The sequence below is a fragment of the Pteropus alecto genome, unplaced genomic scaffold (genome assembly GCF_000325575.1).
Source record: "Pteropus alecto unplaced genomic scaffold, ASM32557v1 scaffold113, whole genome shotgun sequence".
Lineage (NCBI taxonomy): Eukaryota > Metazoa > Chordata > Mammalia > Chiroptera > Pteropodidae > Pteropus > Pteropus alecto.
The window spans coordinates 6,659,234-6,667,345 of NW_006433949.1; positions in this window are offsets into that span (position 1 = coordinate 6,659,234).

An 8,112-nucleotide genomic window follows, 5' to 3' on the forward strand; every position below is an offset into this window, starting at 1 on the left:
GGTCTTCCCTCTTTTCGCACAGCCTTGCTGTCTCTTCCTCTACTTATAAGAACACCAGTCCTGTTGGATTTGGGCCATATTCTTATGACCTCGTTTAACCTGATTTACCTCTTTAAAGACCTTGTGTTCAAGTACATTCACATTGCTGTTTAGCGTTTTGTTTTAGGGTTTTGTTTTAATCTGTTTAGGCTGCTATAACAGATATACCATAAACTAGGTCTAAACAACAGAAATTTATTTCTCACCGCTTTGGAGACTGGGAAGTCCAAGATCAAGGTGCTGGCAGATTTGGTGTCTGGTGAGGGCCCATTTCCAGGTTCATAGTAGGCATCTTTTTTCTGTGTCCTCACATGGTGGAGGGAGTGAGGAATCTTTCTGGGCTATTAATTCTCTACATAAAGACTCCACTTTCATGATCTAATCACCTCCCAAAGGCCCCACCTCCTAATACCATCATCACATTGGAGGTTAGGATTTCACCATATGAACTCTGGGTGGGGAAGGACAGACAGATTCAGAACAGCAGGCATCAACACATGGATTTGGGAAACCACAAGTCAGTGTGTAACATGCCTGCAAAACCTAAAATAGAATCTTGCCCTTTGCAGAATTAAGTTTCCTGAACCCTGTGGGTGTAGATAATCAACTATAATTATCATGTCAACATGCAACATTATATATGGATTTCTAAAATATAAAATTGGCAAATTACGGCAACATACTAGTAAGTCATAAAGCAGACTTACTACTATGTAAGTTATGTTATTGTTGAATTACTTTGCAAAAATTAGAGAAAGGGTCATTTTTTTTTTCTGGAAAATGGAAGGCAGAAGTATTTCTTTGAAGATAATTCTATAACTTCTTTAATGAATAGTTTTTGTAGCAAACAGTGTTCTGATCCACAGTTATTTACTCCATTGGTGAGAGAAGGATCTTGTGTCCATAACACAAGATAGCCAAACATATGACATCTGCCACTGGCCAGATGATTGACAGAAGTTTATTAGTCACTTATGCTCACAGCCTAGGGGAGGTATTGTACAACATGCAGCACCACACATGGATTGCACTTGGGAATAAAATGAACCAGTAGGTAAGGGGCTGAGGGAGGCAGGCTTTTTCTGCAGCAGGAGGATGAGGTGCTCAGCTCAGTGAGCCCAAGTGCATTCCTGTGAGTTTGACCTTGGGCAGTGGATGTTCTCTGTTCTGTAAACCTAGCCAGCCTATCCCACCTTCTGAACTCCATTGTGGGGGCTCCAAGTTGCATTACTAATGAAATACTAGGGGCTTGTGGATACAGTAGCACTGCACAGTGCAGATATAGAGTTTGGCAAGGGAATACTTTAGTATAAATGGGCCCTTACAGGCACATAGTCCCACAAATTCTCATTATTCAAGAGCATAACCCAAGGATAGATGTCTGTACTCATCATAGCCAAAGTTCTAGCAGAGAGGGGTTGGCTTGGCCATGCCACAGGTGTCCAGGACAGATAATGAGCTCTGAGTCTTGCCAACATTTAGTATTTTAATTTTTAATATAACAGTACAAGGAACAGAAGTTTAGTTTTTGATGAAGTCCAATTTATTAGTTGTGTTTTTTCTTTTATGGTTAGTACTTTCTATGTACTGCCTAAGAAGTCTTAACCTAGTTCAAGTTTGTAGTCTAAGATATTTTATGTTTTATTTAAGATAAACATGGTGCTTTGTGGTTCTGATTTTTATATTAAGGTCTATGATTCATTTCAAATTAAATTTTGTGTATGTTGTGAGGTAGGGGAGTCAAAGTTCTTTTTTTTATTTTTCTCAGATGATTACCTAATTTTTCCAATATGATTTGTTGTCTGGACTTTTCTATCATCATCGCATTCCATTGACACTTTTGCGGTATATTAATTAACAATATGTGTGTGTGTCTTTTCCAGGCTCTCTATTTTATTCCTTTGATCTATTTGTCTGCCTTATGCAAATACCACACTTTTAATTACTGCACCTTTATATTGTCTTTTATAAGTTTACAGGAAGTATAGCTTCTTCACCTTTACTCTTCTTCCAAATTATCCCAGCTATTCTTAGTCCTTTTCTTTTCAATTAAAATTTTAGAGTGAGCCTGTCAATTTTTATTCATAAAAAGTGTGTTCTTTCATCAAATGTTGTTCCTATATCTATTGAGGATTTTTTAACCACTTATTCTGTTAATTATACTAATTACATTGATAGATTTCTAAATATTAAACCAACTGTGCTTTCCTTTGCATAAACACCATGTGGTCATGATATAATATCATTTTTAAAGTATTGCTGGATTGAATTTGCTAATATTTTGTTTAAGACTTTTGCATCTCTCTTATTGCATCTGTGTTCTGTAATTTTCTCTCCCTGTAATGTCTTTGCCAGGTTTTGGCATTAGGGTAATTTAAGCTTCTGAAAATGAGGTAGCAAGTGTACCCTCCTCTTTTATTTTAGAGACTATTTTTCTTACTTAAATGTTTAGTGGCATTCACTACCTAAGCCTGAAATTTTATTTCTAAGGAAGTTTTAAATTACAGTTTTAGTTTTTGAGGGGTTTCATTTCTTTGTTTTCTGTTTTTTAGTTATAGGGCTATTCAGATTTTTTTTCTTCTCGTGTCAATTTTGGTAAGTTACATTTTTCAAGAAATTGACCATTTTATCTAACTTGTCAAATTGTTGGCAATTTGTTGTTAAATTTGTTAATAACACTGCCTTATTATCCTTTAAATGTCAGAAGTAGTTATAGGTATCTCTTCTCTTTCACTCATAATATCAGTAATTTGTTTTTTCTCTCATTCAATTTTATAAGAGTTTATCAATTTTATTCATCTTTTCAAATACTCAACTTTTGGCCTTGTTGATTTTCATTATCTATTTTCTAGTTTATTGATTTCTTCTATTAAGTTTGTTCTTTTTTTAACATTGGGGTTAATTTTTGTTATTTTTAGTTAATACCTTAAATTATGGTTTTTAACCTTTTTTTCTAACTTGGATTTAAAGCTAAACATTTTTCTCTAAGCACTATTTTAGCAGCTTCTTATTAATTTTAAAATGTTTTAATCATTTAGTTAAAAATGTCTTCTGATTTTCCTTGTGATTTCTTTGACACATGGTTATTTATGTATAATTTAGTTTCCTTATATTTGAGGATACTTTAGTTATATTTTTGCTTTTGATTTCTAATTTAATTTCATTGCAATATTAGGACATATTCTGTATGATTTCAATTCCTTTGAAATTATTAAACTTGTTAATAATCATCGGTATAAGGACAGTATTAGTCTATCTTGATGTATGTTCCATAGTAATTTAAAAAGAATGTGTATTCTGCAGTGGTTAGGTATGGTGCTCTATATATATCAATTAGGTTGATTAGTATTGTTTAATTCTTCTGTATTCTTATATTTTTTGTTTGCTTATTTGACCAATTATTGACAGAATTGTAAAGATCTCCAAATGTTTGCAGATTTGTCTATTCTTTTACTTATGTCGATTTTTAATTTAATGTATTTTGGAGCTATATTAGCAGGCGTATAAACATTTAGGATTATTATGTCCTCAGGACGAACTGACTCTTTTATCATTATAAATACCCTTAATATCTCATATCGTTCTTTGTCTTTAGGCTTACTTTCTTTGATATTAATAGTCACTACAGTGTTCATGTGACAAGAGTTTTTCATAAAATCTTTTTTAAACCCTTTTCCTTTCCATCTCTCTGTGCCTTTATAAACTCTAGAGAGTATCTTTTGTAAAGAGCATGTAGTTATATTTTATTTTTCTTTTTTAATGCAGTCCGATCATTTCTGCCTTTAAGATAGTGTGTTTAGTCCTCAGATGGAATCAACACTACTGACACCTTGATCTCAGACTTTTATCCCCCAGAACTATGAGAGAAGTTTCCGTTGTTTAAACCACTCAGTTTGGGATATTTTGTTATAGCAGCCCTAAAAAACTAATACAACTTGTATTGGTTGTATTGTTATTTTAATTGAATTAAAAAAAATATTTCTAAAATTCCTGTTTTAATTTCAAATGCAGTAAATATAGATATAACTCATATAAGCAAAAGCCCTTTGGGTTACTCAATAATTTTAAGAGTGTAAAGGGCTTCTGAGACCAAAAATTTGGAGAGCCACTGTGTAAGATCACATAATATTGTCTCACAAATCTCCAATTATTTGTTCTGCTTTTTTCTTTTTTATTCCCACTTCATTCTTTAATTTTCTCTATGTTTCAGTTTGGATAATTTCTACTGATCTGTTTTCATCAAATAATTTTTCAACTTGTTTTTTTAAGGATCCACTTTTCTGTTGAGATTCCCCATCCATTCACTTGTTTTGCCTATCTTTTCTTGTAAATTTTTTAACATAATTATAATTGTTTTGTTAAACACTTGCTAATTCCGTTATCCAAATCATCTGTGGGTTTCCTTAAATAGACTTTTTTGTCTTGATTATGGGTCATACTTTTCTGCTTTTTTGCATGTCTGATAATTTTTTATTTTACATTGGCCATTGTGGATGATGCTTTGAAAGAATTCTTAATCCTGTGATCTTCCTCTAAAAGTATTGAGTTTCATTGAGGGAGGCAGTTAAATTGTTCACAGTGATCCTGTGGAAACTTGGTTTTAGGCTTTTTTAGGTAGATCTATTTTAGTTTTGTCCTTAGTCTTAGGGTATAGCCCTTAATCTTAGGTGTCGTCCTTACCTCGAAGGCATGAACATTCCGGGGTTCCAATGGAAAGCTCCAGATATTTAACAAATTCCTTGGTTAGAGTCGAATGCTAACTCTGTTGAAATCTCTGATCTGCTTTATAGCCTTCCAACTGATGTTTTCCCCAGGTCTTTGTAGTCTTGTGCAATTTGGGAGTCACTAAAGGATTTAAGGGGAATTTTTATGCAGATTTGGAGGCTTTCCCCTATTTGGCTATCTCTGTTCCTGAATTTCCTCTCAGTTTAGCACTATTGTGGAAGCCCCTTGCTCCGGCCTCTGTGTTGGCAGCCCATCATCTGCATGAGACCTGTTCCTCTGTGCGAGTTTATAGTTGTTACTGACAAGAGGGTTAGTCTGATAAAAGCTACTTGTACAGATACTTGGAATAGGTATTTAGGTTATAACACAAAATGTTTAATGTAATAAGGCATTATTGATGCACTCTGGTCTTTGAAATCCTCAATTTTTAAATGCTTTTTACTTTTAAATGGAACACGTACCCATATTTCTTTGGAACTTCACATAACCCTGCTAATCAGCCCTCAGGATTTTACATGGATAACCTTCAGGATTCAGAAAGTGATTTGGGATGTTTCTATATCTGAATGAAAATCTTATGCTAAATATTCTTGATTAAATGCCTTTCACAGCTCCACACTTCTACATCAGTATAAAGCAATAACTGTACCCTCCCATCCACTCCTGGACACATCCCTGTGGCTACTGTCTTGTTACTTTTCAGGACTGGTGGACAGAGACATGGGTGGACAGAGCGCTCAGCATAGAAACCTTGGGGCTGTACTAATTTACATAGAGTCATAAACCAGATCCACGAGACCCACATACAGGTGTACAAAGATATACAAAGATGCACACACTGATGAGCACTGTGGGTACACACACACACACAGTGGCATACAGAAGAATATATACAGCACACAAACAGTCACAACTGGACCCACGGTCCCACAAACTTGCAGAGGTGCATGCCCATGCAGATACAAACGAGAATTGTAAGAGAACAGCCACACATAAACACAGGTTTATAGATTCATGTGTGCAGGACATATACACACTGTCATAGAACATACCCAGGCACTCAGACATAGATGATCTTGTGAACCATTTACAATCACAATAAAAGAACATGTAGAGGGGCACGTGCACAAATACCCACAGTCATTCAGACCTGCGGGAGCACAATGGGACCCACGCATATACATGTGAGCACATATCTATCTGTAGAGACTCAGACCAGACCTGTAAGTCAACAGCTATATGCCATCACACACAGAATCACATCAGACTTACAAGTGAGCACACAAGTGCAAACAAGTACATGTACAGACACCTACACATACACACATATCCAGACACATATCAGAACTGTTGAGACAACAGCCACTATGAAGGGAGAGCTGGCTCCATCTTGAAAAGCTGACTCCATCTTGAAGCTCATCCACCAGCTTAACTTCTGAATGAATGAGCTTGCACCTTTAACCCCTCTCCTCTTCCCGGGGTGAACCCTGGAATGTGCACAGAGGTTTCAGACTAATGATGGAATTTCCATTATTCTTACCTCTGGGGCAAGATGTCCTAGATGTTAACCATCTCTTAGCTAACCCTGGCGCCAGGGCCTCTCAGTACCTGGCCTCTTCCCCACTGTCCATCCATGTATTCCTTTCCTAGCACATAGGTTAATGTCTGAGGGAGGATAAAAGAGGGTGGTCTAGAGGATGAAAGGTGTAGCGATCTTAACATCCTGCAGCCGCCTAGGGCCCGTTTTTATTAAACCCATTAACCAACAAGCTGGACTTGTCTGCCTCCTTCTTTGGTCTCTTGGCTCCTTTGGCATTTGTGGACTCCTTTGCCTACACAGCCTTTTCACAGAACAGCCACATAGAGGGCACAGATTCACCTGTACACAGGTGCATGCATACACTTTTTTGCAGTTACACCCACAAAGTGTCACAGAGATGAGAAATGTATAGAAAGAAATGTGAGTCAGAAATGAGCGTACATTGGTGTGTGCACATTAACTCACCTAGATGTAAGACCCACAGAGACAAAAATACATACACAGGTTCACCTATACATACACAAAGACTCACACATTAACCAGCCCTGTAAGACAACAGCCACTCACCATCGCACTCACAGATCCACAACCAGACTTGTGAGGTTCAGGTGCATACAGTCCCACTTCCCCCCAAGGCTCCTGCTCTGGGGTTGCTATCGAACACTATTCCTACACTGGGCACAACTATTCTGATGCAGGGAGTACCCATGCCAGGAGCTCTGTCAAGTGAGAGGCTGTGGCTAAGCCTACCTGAAGTGAAAGTGGAAATCTGAGTGGTTTCCAGTCTGCCCCCTTTCGCCCCACCCCAGAAAAAAAAGGTAATAAACTTCAGTTTTGGAGTTACTCAGCCTGGCTCCACCTCCTCCTGGCTGTGTGACTTGGGACAAGCTACCCCACCTCTCTGTAGCTTAGATTCCTCATCCCTAAAAAGAGGGCAATAATAGTTATCAAACCTCACTGGGCCGTTGTGAGCATGCTGCCAGAAAATACAGGTCAAACTCTTGGAAATGTGCCTGGCATGTGGTCGGTGATCAGTATTGGTGTCATCGCTGTGTTAATGTTAGAGCATTGTGCCAAGGCTGTGCCACTGTCCAGATCCTCTTTCCCAAGCTCCTGAGGGTGGACAGCGACCAAGGCCACAGAGACTGACAACTGGGCTGGAATTCTCCTTCGCAAGGGGTCCCAGGTGCCAGCCCATCACCCTTGTTGTCCCTAAGCCCAGAGACCTGAGTCTTTCCTACAAAGACAGATGTGGGCCAGGAGCCCATGCGACTCCACCTGGAGACATGGAGACCTGGGCACCACTGTCTCAATTAGCCACACACACCCCCCTAAACACACACACACACATCCCCCTACACACACACACACACACACACACACACAGATCCCCCTAAACACACACACGCGCGCCGTTTCTGGCCCGAAACTACATTTCCCAGAAGTCTGTGCTACACGCTCGTCTGGATCTGAATGTCAGGATGGCTCCGGGGCCCCGAAGCCCTCTGGGAAATGAAGTGTGCTGCCTGGCCGATGCAAAGGCTCCCGGGAGTTGTAGTTCACGTCCGGTCTGCGCAGACGCACTTTCCCGCGACGGCCGCGGGGCTGCTTCTTTGTGGTGGTCGCTGTCCTTTTGTGGAAGGCCGGTCGGCTCGCTTGCGTTATCAGTCAGCCGGTCGGTCGGTCTGTCCGTCCGCCCTGGGGCCTGCCTGCCGGCCGCGCTCCGCGCCCACTGGCTCTGGGTGGATAAACGCCAGGGAGGAGGTGACCGGCTGCATGGAGCGCGGTGATGGGGCGTGAGCGCAGCC